We start from the raw sequence: 12,318 nt of genomic DNA on the forward strand, positions 1-12,318 counted from the left end.
AGTGGCGAGTCAAATTCCGTCGCTTTTTCAATTAGACTCCAATATACTAAAATGACAGACCACTCAATATTTCCCCGCAGGTATGTCAAGAGACTCCGCAACCTAGAAAGCATGGTTGGAATATAATAATGTATAAGAAAAATGTGTCACGTCAATTGTCATATTCAGTTTGAAAAAGGCTGACTTAGATCTGAGAAGACCCTGGTTCAAGTCTCAGACCTCGGCTGCTTCCAGTGCGCTCATGAGCCAGCCAGCTAACGGTTCCACACTGCTTTCCTCAACTGTGCACTGGATGCAACAAGAATTACCTTATATTGCTGTCCTAACCCTAAGTCCAACATGGAGCACACAAGTGTTCTACACCGAAAAGAAGTACACAAAACCTTCTGCCCTGGCTGGTGTAGCTCAGGGGGTTGAGCACCAGCCTGCAAACCAAAGGGTCGCTGGTTCAACTCCCAGTCAGGGCACATGACTGGGTTGTGGGCCAGGTCCCCAGTGGTGGGTGTGTGCAAGACAACCACACACTGATGTTTCTCTTCCTCTCTTTCTCATTCCCTTCCCCTCTCTCTAGAAATAAATAAATAAAATCATTTAAAAAAATTTTAAAAATAAGCCCTGGCTGGCGTAGCTCAGTGGATTGAGTGCAGGCTGCAAACGAAAGCATCGCAGGTTCGATTCCCAGTCAGGGCACATACCTGGGTTGCAGGCCACGGCCCCCAGCAACCGCACATTGATGTTTCTCTCTCTCTCTCTCTTTCTCCCTCCCTTCCCTCTCCAAAAATAAATAAGTAAAATCTTTAAAAAATTTTTTAAATATATATACAAATCTTTCATTCCACCAGTATTTTTTGGGTAGGCACTGAATTCATTGTTGAAACTGCAGAAATAAAGCAGTAATAATAGGGCACACTCTCCTAAGGCACCAACACCACCAATAATCCACCAATAACCCACCAGTATAATAATAATAATAATAATAATAATAATAATAATAATAGTAAGCGGTTCTTATTTTTTATTTACTATGGCTCAGACAATGTTCTAAGCACTTAGTGTATATTAAGCCCCCAATACTTTTGCGTTGGTATTACTGTTATTCCCATGTTCCAAATAAACAAGCTGAGAACAGGCAAGGTTATGTAACTGGCTCCTAGTTGCGCAGCTGCTAAGTTATTCACTGGGGAAGGTCACCATGCAGCGAGGAAAAGAAATACACCACATTGCAAGATAGAAAGTGCCATCATGTAACTCTGCTGGGAAGGAGATACTTGATGATTTGGCATTTTCCAGCCAAAAGTGCAGAAATATGAATGAGGGTCCGTTTTCCGAAAGAGCCAAACGCAGAATAGGAAGAAATGCCATGGCATGGGGAAGAAAACTACGGGCTTTCAGCGAGGCAGAAATACGGGACGCAAGCGAGGGGAGACAGTGGAAGTGAGCGGGAGAGAGCACCAAGGACGGACAGGAAGGCGAAAGGCATCCGTGGAGACAGGGCAGACGTGACAAGAGGAAGGTGGCCCTTCCATGTGGCAGCTGCTGGATATTCACGGCTGGGCCTGGGCGCTCTCCTGTGGGAAAGGGACAGTTGCACAGAACAGCCACCAACCACTGACAAGGCCGCCCTGTGGCCAGAGTGGATGGAGAAAAACCAAAGGGAAAAAACATAAGAACACTCTATGTCTTCATACACACAAAACAAGACCTCCGTCCAAACCATAAAAATGGTCCAACATCTCTCTAACTTGGCTAATGTGACTGCTGTTTATTTACTAACTTGAGCCTAAACTCATTCTTCTTCCTCTGTAAGAAGACTTATAAATAGAGTCCATTCGTTTATTCTATTTGCAGTCGTAGAAGTGTCCCTAATTCTGCAGCATCGAATCCAGAGGTACGGCTGGATTCCTTGAACTCTTCACCAAATCAATACACCCAAGCTCGCCCTGGCCAGTGTGGGTCAGTTGGTTGGGCAGTGTTCCGTAGAGCAGAGGGTCACAGGTTCCATTCCCAGTCAGGGCACATGCCTGGGTTGTGGGTTCAGTCCCTGCGTGGGGTATGTGTGAGAGGCACCATGTTGATTGATGATTCTCTCCCTCTCTTCCTCCCTCCCTTCCTCTCTTTCTAAAAATAAATAAATAAAATCTTGTTTTATTTGGGCCAGGCACTGACCCAATAAAATCTTTTAAAGATGTTATTTATCTATTTTTAAAGAGAGAGAGGAAGGGAAGGAGAAAGAGGGAGAGAAACATCAATGTGTGGCTGCCTCTCATGCGCCGCCCCCACCAGAGACCCGGCCCACAACCCGGGCATGGGCCCTGACCCGGAATCAAACCTGCAACCCATTGGTTTGCAGGCTGGCACTCAATCTAGTGAGCCACACCAGCCAGAGCTAACTAAAATCTTTTAAAAGAAAAATACTAGCACAACTCCTAGAATAAGTCCTTTCCAATACTCCTCCACTGAGACACCCAATGCTGCTCCATGGTGTGCGTCCTCCCTCGTTACCAGGGGCAAAAAAACCCAACTTGTTCAACTCTAGGTCTCTTCCTGGTGGTCACTGTCTGGGAAGCCTGTTTCCCACACACAGACTTACGAACTTGTGTTTCCTAGACAACAGAGAGCAAAACAGAGGTTTTCAGGCAGAGATGTAAAAGAACAAATGTTGTTTATGAAAGTAGCTCTTAGAGTAATGGCTCAGTGAACTCTTTGGGAAGGCGCTGGTGCTGTTAAGACTGAGTAGGCCTGGCTGGCGTAGCTCAGTGGATTGAGCACGGGCTGCAAACCAAAGCATCGCAGGTTCAATTCCCAGTCAGGGCACATGCCTGGGTTGCAGGCCACGGCCCCCAGCAACCGCACATTGATGTTTCTCTCTCTCTCTCTCTCTCTCTCTCTCTCTCTCTCCCTCTCCCTTCCCTCTATAAAAATAAAATAAATTAAAATCTTAAAAAAAAAGACTGACTAGGAAGCAAGCACTCCTAGGAGAGAGGATGAAGATAAGACTAGGCACAACGGGTGCATGATGAGGAAAGGAGATGAGACTTAGACACACGCACGAGGTAGAATGAAAAAGTCACCAGTGGCTGAGGGGAGGAGGGGGAGGCTTGGTGGCAAGAATTGTGTCAGGTCCATTGGGAAACTGAGTGAACACGGATACCTGTGAATTCAAGTCGAGAATGCAAGAGGCAGAAGCGGTGAGGGAGGAAAGATCAACAATACAGTTCACGATTCTGAAGCGGATCTTGCTGTAGGGCACCCATGTAGAAAATGTGCTGCACTCGGAAGTACAGACCTAGAGAGTGGGAGGGGATCCAGCGCCAAAGATTTGAGAGTAATTAGCACATAAATGACAGTTGAAGCCTTGAGCGTGGACCAGATCAGCCTGGAACAGACTGTACTGTGAGGTCCTGAACGGAGCCAAGAACAATTCTTGCAGATTTGTAACGTTTGATGGACACGAAACAGCCCGCAAAGAATGATAGGCAGTCAGGGAAGTATAAGGGAAATTATGACAAAGCGAACAACTAGAAATCAAAGAGAGACAAAGGTTCACGGAGTACACTAGTATGACGAACGTTACAAAGGGTTCAAGGTAAGTGAAGATCAGAACGTGGCCTTGGGACTTGACAATGAGCCCTCCTAAGGAACAAGTAAATAACAGGGTATAAAGGGAGATAGGGCGATGGGAAGGCATGTTTATTTGTATTTTATTACTCAAGGAGGATTTGGCTATGCATGTCGACCATGGTGATGCAGCCAGGGACCTCGAAAGAGTGAATGTTTTAGAAGAGAAGTAATAATTCAAGTCCCAAGGTAAAGGGGAGGGAATCAATCCAGGGCTTTGGGAGAGACAGCCTCATAACAAAGAGGATCTTTCTGCTTCCAAAATAAGGCAGACCAAAGTAAGGAGTCCAACTTTGATGTGTTTAAGGAACATATTACCCATTGAGGCTCTTTGAAATATAAGGTTATCTCAGCCCTGGCTGGTGTAGCTCAGTGGATTGAGCGCGGGCTGCAAACCAAAGTGTCGCAGGTTCGATTCCCAGTCAGGGCACATGCCTGGGTTGCAGGCCACGGCCCCCAGCAACCACACATTGATGTTTTTCTCTCTATCTCCCTCCCTTCCCTCTCTAAAAAATAAATAAAATCTTTAAAAAAAAAGAAATATAAGGTTATCCCTTTGTAAGTTTGTTTGTAGGCATGTTAGAGATTGGAATGGGGAGTTATCAAGAAAAGCTCACAATTTTAAAAAAAAAAGCAATATATGGCCCTGACCAGTGTGGCTCAGTTGGTTGGGCATTGCCCCCAAAAGTGAAAGGTCGCCAGTTTGGTTCCAGCTCAGGGCACATGCCTGGGTTGTGGGTTTTGTCTCTGTGTGGGTGCTTAGGAGAGGGAAATGGTGGATGTTTCTCCCAAAAATGTTTCTCTCCCTCCCTTTCTCCTTCCCTTGCCCTCTCTCTAAATATAAATTGTAAAAAAATTAACGAAAAAAGAAAAGCAATGATAAAGGAATAAACAACACCAGTGCTGTGCTAAGCGATTTGTATACAGGGTCTGCAGAAGTAAGACCTGCTTGAGTGTGGTTGGTAGGGTCATAATATGAGCGTCATGATTTATAGTTTGAATTTGAACATTTCACCGAAAATGCCCTATGGTGTGCTTGAGTGTGATACTGTTATGTTACAGAATGACATGATTTTGTAATAAAAGAGTCCGTAATAAAAAAGAGGTGTTATTTGTGTCTACCCCTGTATTTAGCCAACATTTTTTTAAAGATTTTATTTATTTATTTTTAGAGAGGGAAGGGGGGGAAAAGAGAGAGAGAGAGAAACATCAATGTGCGGCTACTGGGGGTCATGGCCTGCAACCCAGGCATGTACCCTGACTGGGAATTGAACCTGCGACACTTTGGTTCACAGCCCGCGCTCAATCCACTGAGCTACGTTAGCCAGGGGTATTTAGCCAACTTTAAGAGCTTCAAGTCTCATTTCCAGATTCTAGAGGAGAAAACGGAGGCTTGGTGAGTTTAACCAATAGTAATACTGGTGCAGAGACGAAGCCAGAAAGTGAGCACATGGTTCTTGATTTCAAAACCTGTTCTCTTCTCTCTATCATTGGACACCATAAACAAAATCAAGCCCTGCCATCAGTGGAGTCCCTTTTGTAGTGAGTATCTAAATCAATTAATAAATGCTTCATCACTTCGGCTCCTAAACAACATTAAGCAAATAATTTTGATAGTTGTCCTGCTGCTGCTGACAGAGAAATCCTCTCGACTTCTGTGAGGGGAGAGCTGCTGTGTGGTGATTGCCCAAGGCGACCTCCTGTGTTAGACATTTCCCAGGATGCTCTGGGGGAGAGGAACCCTGACATTGCTCTTTGAAATGCATTTAAAGTCCTATATGGTCTGGTCCTCGGTGGCCTCCTGTCATACTTCCCCTATAGTCAATCTCCGCATTCTGACAAGGTACCCAAATGTGCCATGGTCACCCACGTCACCAACTCTTGGCATATGATCTTCATCTGAGAGGTTAAGCCTTCCCCACCCGTACTGAGCCAAAACCCTCCTTCGTCAATTGTCCCATGAGGGACATGGCCTCCTCCACTCGCCAGGACCTGCTTTCTAGCTGCCCCTCCCTGAGGACTCCTACTTCCCATGATTCTTCTTTTAACTCGATAATTGCCTATTCACTTTTTCCCACTCCTCAAACCCTAGTACAGTCATCTCCGTGAGGGCACACATCTAAGTTTGCTTTGTTCGTCACTGTGTCTCCAGCACCTAGACAAACCCACAAACAGAACAGACATTGAATGGATACTGAATGAACACATTAAACGATGGACCTTTTTTTTTTAACACCCTGCCTTCACAGAAAATTAGAAAGCATATGGACTGAATCATTCCTCCAAGTATTCTTGATTCGGGCAGCATAAAAACCGGTACCTCCACACAGGGATTTCCACCACGAAAGCTCCAAGTTCCTGCAGGCCAGGTATATTACAGCTGTGAAGTTCATTCCTACATTTATTTGCTGCCATTAAAAAAATGAATGGACATTTTTTCATTCCTTAGAGCACATCAAAGTATCACGCAGTAGACTTTGTTTAGCGCTCTAATCAACTCACTATTGTGTGCAAAGTGACAAAGAGGCCCTCGACATCTATCATAAGACATAATTCTTCAGTCTGTGACCAGCATCATCAAAGCTGTGACACAATGAAAGAGCTCATGAGGCACAAAAAAATAGAGAGAGGTGCCCCTGTGTATACGCCAACATTCTCTTAATCACAAAATTGCAAGATTAAGTAGGTGAGCCTCACTCAAAGGGAATAAATATGTTCCACAAATGTCATTGAAATCACAGAGATCAAAGCAACCTTTCAAGTAGTCTAATTCAGTGCCTCATTTTCAGGTCCTGTTACACTGTCCCATACCATTCACATAGTAGGTACATCCCATTCCATTCACACAGTAGGGCTCCTGCTCCAATTATAGGTGGGAAATCGGTCTGCCCTGACAATGCATATTTCTATATACGCTGGGAGGAAGTATGATGAAGAGGAAAATGATGGCAAGATTTTTTTTAAAGATTTTATTTATTTTTACAGAGGGAAGGGAGGGAGAAAGAGAGAGAGAAACATCCATGTGAGGTTGCTGGGGGTCATGGCCTGCAACCCAGGCATGTGCCCTGACTGGGAATTGAACCTGCGACACTTTGGTTCACAGCCCGCGCTCAATCCACTGAGCTACGCCAGCCAGGGCTGCAAGATTTTTTTCATAGAAACCAAAAGCCGACTAGAATGCAAATAATCACCCCCAAATTAAGCTGTCAAGTGCAGTTAGATACCGGAATGTAGGCGGTTTGTAGAGCCCTACCCTTTAGAACACATTAAACTTTTTGCTTTCACTCCTTTGTCTTCTTCAGTAGACCCTTGCATGTATAGAAAATGCATTTTGCTCACTCAGTGAAAAGAACAGTCACTGGCGAAGTGGGCTATTGTTCTCCGTGGATGCTGGGTGTAGCAAAATAGGGATGTGTCACAAAGTCCTTGGTTAACAGCGAAATTTCATGTGTGCGCATCTATTTATACCACCACTGGGTATAAAGCCCAAACCAGAATATTTCCCGTGCACGCAGGGGTTTCCGAGAGGACTAGCCTTTGATAAGAGCCATCCATACGCATTTGGACCTCACATATACCTGGCACTTCAGCCTCTCGGTGCTGAATTCCTATAAAAAGGGTGCCAGAGGAAGTCTCCTCAGGAGAAAAATAAAAAGCAAGCGAGTTTTCAAATGCTCTCCCATAATCTTTCACCAGAATTGGAAGGGAGGAGTCCTGGCTGCAAATAACTCGGGTCACCAACAGCCTGAAGAACAAACGTATCTGCCCTCCAGAGCTGCCCATCATGGCCAGGCTCACCTCACTGTGCTCTGTGCAGGTGGCCCGCCTGTTCTCTCCTGTCCTCACCGATATGGGAGACCTAACTGTACACACACACACACACACACACACACACACACACACACACACACGACACTACCTGTCTCAGTTTCCCCAACGTATCACGAACATCACTAAACTACTCTGCTCATCTCAGTCTTGCAAACTCCTCCTCTACATTCCAAACATAAAACGGTGAAAGGGCCCTGTGGCTGGCGTAGCTCAGTGGATTGAGTGCGGGCTGCGAACTGAAGCATCACAGGTTCGATTCCCTGTCAGGGAACATGCCTGGGTTGCAGGCCACGGCCCCCAGCAACCACACATTGATGTTTCTCTCTCTCTCTCTCCCTCCCTTCTGTCTCTAAAAATAAATAAATAAAATCTTTAAAAATATAAATTTTTCCCCTGAAACCATGTTATCCTAGTTCATGAAACAGCTGGATAGCTCAAGACACAGTTTTGGAAAATTTCGGATGATATAATAAAATGCAAGAGCTACTTCCTGAGGTATGTTAAGTAAATAACAAAAAGAACCCTAAAAGAACAAATAATACACATGAGTTTATAGGCCTACACAGTGTATTATTCCTCGTTTCTTTGTGCCAGTCTGGTACATGAATGGGAGAATAAATACAAGGAGAGGAAAGAAAGAACATTGCTCACATCGCTGAAGAGGAAGCCAACGTCTATGTTAATAAGTCACTTGGGCAACTTAGGCTCTGAAAGCGGACCTGAAATGAAATGTTTACTAGAGAAACTGATAGTTCTACTAAAGCCTCACTAATTAAGAGCCCACAACTTTAGCCTGTGTCATCCGTTGACCCTGTGGAAGCTTAAATTTATCTCTTTGCTACAAAGAGTGTAGTGTGCTCATCAGTTCAATGGCACAACAAGATTTTGGAAGACATGCTTCATTTGCCCAAGAACAAACTGATCTCAAGCGCTTGCAAAACACTTAGGGAGAAATTATGATGGAGTTGGCTGCAAACCATTTATATCTTTTCACTGAAGCAGGGTCGAGACCTGGTTCTCAACTTGGCCCCCTCCCTAAACACTGGGTCCTCACAACAGGAGACGGAACTTCGTGAGGGCCGTGTAGACACCAGTAGAAATGAGATTTGGTAGCCTAAAGACTCTTCTCCACGTGGTACAGCACTTAAGATTTTGCTAGTAGGAAAGCACAGAGCCACTAATCCTAAAGGAGCTTTTGATACCCTATGGGCCAGCGCTGTGCACTGGAACTTTCTGCCAGGATGGAACGGTCCTATACCCGCACTATCCAACAGGGGGCGCTCCTGGCCATATGTGACTGCTCCAATGTGGCTGGGCTAAACGAGTGGAGGAACTGAGTTTTTCATTGTTGTCAACTGATTTGAAAATGTAATTCACGATGAACATGGCCGAGTCTCCATGCTTTTGTACAGTCGCTTGGTTTGAGAACAAGTAAGATTTCAGAAAAAAAGAAGAATGGGAAGTCAGCTTCCCACCACCCAAAGTTCCCTGTCACCACTGATAACAAAGAGACGAAGCTACTGGGCTTGGGTTTATTTGTTTCCTTTCTCCCTAATAACACTTGGAGCTTCGCTCTCTCTCGCGAGTGCTCTCTCTCTCCACCTCCTTCCCACTCCCCAAATAACGTAAGACAGAAGCATAGAAACACATTGGCACAAGCTGAGAGAGGATCCTCAGGGAGCGGTAGAATCCCTGAGGCCAAAGAGAGAAGCGGGCAGCGTTGACAGCAACTATGCTGAGGATGCTGCCCACAGCCCGCAACCTTGGGTACCTCTCTCTGCATTTTGCAGGGGGCTAGACTGCAACGTAGAGATGGTGTGGAGCTGGCCTGAAGGCAGGGGCATTTCGATGGAGAAGCTAGGGCCCAAGGAAGGAAAGGCCCTAGGTGAGTGAGCCAAGGCCACCCCAGACGGCAGGACGGGACGATCTCCTGCTCTCAGTGGTCTGGCGAGACTGTCCCCCAAAGATACTGGAGACAAACATTTCAGTGAAAACAGTTGGTCTGGGAGACGATTCCAGGATGCTCTCTAACAGAGTGAGGAAGCGAGACAGGGAAGGCAAGGCGACAGAGGGAATGTGAACAACAGGCAAGCGACGGCCGTGGGCAAGTGGAGTTCAGTCCCACTGGGACCCCGGGACACCCCACAGAACATGCCTCAGAGTTGTGCCGCCTGCGGAGAGAGGGGCTGGGGTATTCATACGCCAGCTTCCATCTGTCATCAGTTGCTCCCAGAAATGTCAAACGCCCAACCCCATGGAAGAGCAGAAGGGAGAACTCCATACCGAAATCCCCAGGAGCTGGTAACAGGGAGCCCTCAACATGGCCACATATGGTGCGTGTCCAGGGATTGTTCCAATCAGAAGGGAAATATCTTTCTTGCCGCCGCATTTTCCCTTTAGGGGGTTAAGCTGCTGGCTAGCCACGGATGAGCTTTTAGAAACAGATTTGAGAAGGATGGCTGTGACTTTGCCGTCTTCCTGGCTGTGTGTGGACAAAGCTTTTCAGATTGAATGGGCTTAATAAATGAGTGACGGCTGGAATCTGCTTTGCCCAATATCAAGACAAATGGGGACGGCAGTTGGGAAGAGAATATATATGCAGAGAACAGGTGGCCAGGAGCATCTGTGAACAGAAGTAGCAGCTAAAATGGGTGAAAATCAGAGGGGGGCTAGGAAGGGAAAAAAAAATCCCTGGTGTTTCCTGTCTAAAAACAGGCTCGGTCCTTTTTTGCACTTTTTGGTAATATTGAATGTGGAATTTTAGATAGAGAAAAAAAATTAAGAAAGCGTACTCACCACTCGCTTGAAAGAATGGACCCTTTTGAGACCAGTGAGCAAAGGGAAAGAATGGTCGTGGACTTGAGATCCACACACAGAGCCCTCGCCTGGATTTCTCGTGACACACGGAAAAGTGAGATTCCACGTTTCACACCAAGGTCTGCCCTGGGGGCGGGCATTTGTTCAGTTATTTCTTGCCGATCCTCCTAGCTCTATTTCAGACATGGAACCAATTAGAATGAGTGGACGAGTGGAGAGGGGAGAATGAAGACAACTGTACTTGAAGAACAATCAATCAATCAATCAATCAATCAATCAATCAATATTCAGAGACCAAAAAAAAAAAGACTATGAAATGCCTTACTAGATATACAGAATTGCCCTCTTTGAAACCTTAGTCTTGACCTTTGTTCTGCTGCAGTTCTGTATGGCAGCCCCGGCCCCAGGTGGCCACGGAGCTCATGTAATGAGGTGATTTTGCCATGTAAATTCATGTAATTCTGTCGCAAAGAACTAGTATAAACAAAATGTAAAACTTCTTTTTTTAAAATATTCTTTTTTAAAGATTTTATTTATTTTTTAGAGAACAACACTTTGGTTTGCAGCCCATGCTCAATCCACTGAGCACGCCAGCCAGGGCCAAAATGTAAAACTTCTTAATGATCTATTTTATATGTTGATGCTTTATTACACATTGAAATGATGAAGCTTGGGATCTACTGGCTTAAGTACATTGTTTTTAAAACTATTTTTCACCAGTGTCGCAGGTTCAACTCCCAGTCAGGGCACATGCCTGGGTTGCAGGCCATGACCCCCAGCAACCGCACATTGATGTCTCTCTCTCTCTCTCCCCCCACCCATTCCCTCTCTAAAAATAAATAAATAAAATCTTTTAAAAAATTATTTTTCACCGTTTTAGAACTTTCCTCAATATGGCTACTAGAAACTGTCATTTCTTATGTCTCGTTTCTATTGGACAGTGCTGCCTTCTATGAAAAAGGACTGGAAAACTGATGTTTGTGTTCAAATCAGTATCTGATATTTTCGCTAACCATCAGCTCCCTGGTTTTGGTGAACCAGGTTATGGGACTGGAGAGTGATCCAGAACCACATGGTCCTGGTAGCAAGAAGGAAATATTGCCCTGGCTGGCGTAGCTCAGTGGATTGAGCATGGGCTGCGAACCAAAGCATCGCAGGTTCGATTCCCAGTCAGGGCACATACCTGGGTTGCAGGCCACGGCCTCCAGCAACCGCACATGGATGTTTCTCTCTCTCTCTCTTTCTCCCTCCCTTCCCTCTCTGAAAATAAATAAATTAAATCTTAAAAAAAAAAAGGAAATATTATCCCTCTGGACACGTGTGTTGGTTCCCTAACTCACACTGCGCTCTTGACAAGTCACTGCCCCCTCTGGGTCCCGGTTTATTCATCTACGCAGTTAGAGGTTCTGGTAAACTGATCTTCGAATCACCCTGATACTATCAGTCAGTCTTCCCAAGGCCCACATCACTCCCAACTGATCAGTCTTCACGGACTTGCCAGTACCCACATAACAAAACAGAAAAGGCCACCTGGCCCCGCTGGCTGTCCACCATGGGGCCTCCTTTCCCACTTCTTCCCTCGGCTCGGTGCAGTTTCTGCCACAGAGAGCTGGCCTCCCGCCTCCCCTCCTCTGTGGACTGCATCAAGTCCTCTGCTTGAAATCCTGTTTAGCTGCATCCCCGCGCCTTCAAATGTCACCGATCAATCCGTCACGCTGAAACGTTACCTTTCTGGGAGCGCTCCTATTTCCCCAGCTGGCAGTAATTTTAACTCTTTCCGGTTTCTCTAACGCCACGTCTCGCTGCCTTCTAAAAATGACATGCATCCTATGTTGGGCCATGGTCATTTCTGTGTGTCTGCTCACCGCAAATCATTCCTGAAAGGCAGGGCTTATCTTTGCATCCCCAGTGGAAGCAGCACCGGGCCCAACGCTGCAGGCGGGAGCGCCGCGCACCGGCCCGTTCCCCTCCTCGCTTCCGTCTGCTAACCTCTCTCCAGAAAACAAATGCGGGCCGCGCTCAGTGGACTCCTTGGCCGCTGCTATCATAAGC

General features: G+C 45.9%; 1 protein-coding gene across 2 annotated transcripts in view; it reads right to left on the reverse strand.

Moving 5' to 3' along the window:
• FRMPD4 (FERM and PDZ domain containing 4) overlaps nucleotides 1–12,318 on the reverse strand; it is a 434,157-nt gene that overhangs the window by 305,522 nt on the left and 116,317 nt on the right. The window lies entirely within an intron of this gene.

This window comes from Phyllostomus hastatus, unplaced genomic scaffold (genome assembly GCF_019186645.2).
Source record: "Phyllostomus hastatus isolate PE091 unplaced genomic scaffold, TTU_PhHast_1.1 phas_scaffold_12, whole genome shotgun sequence".
Lineage (NCBI taxonomy): Eukaryota > Metazoa > Chordata > Mammalia > Chiroptera > Phyllostomidae > Phyllostomus > Phyllostomus hastatus.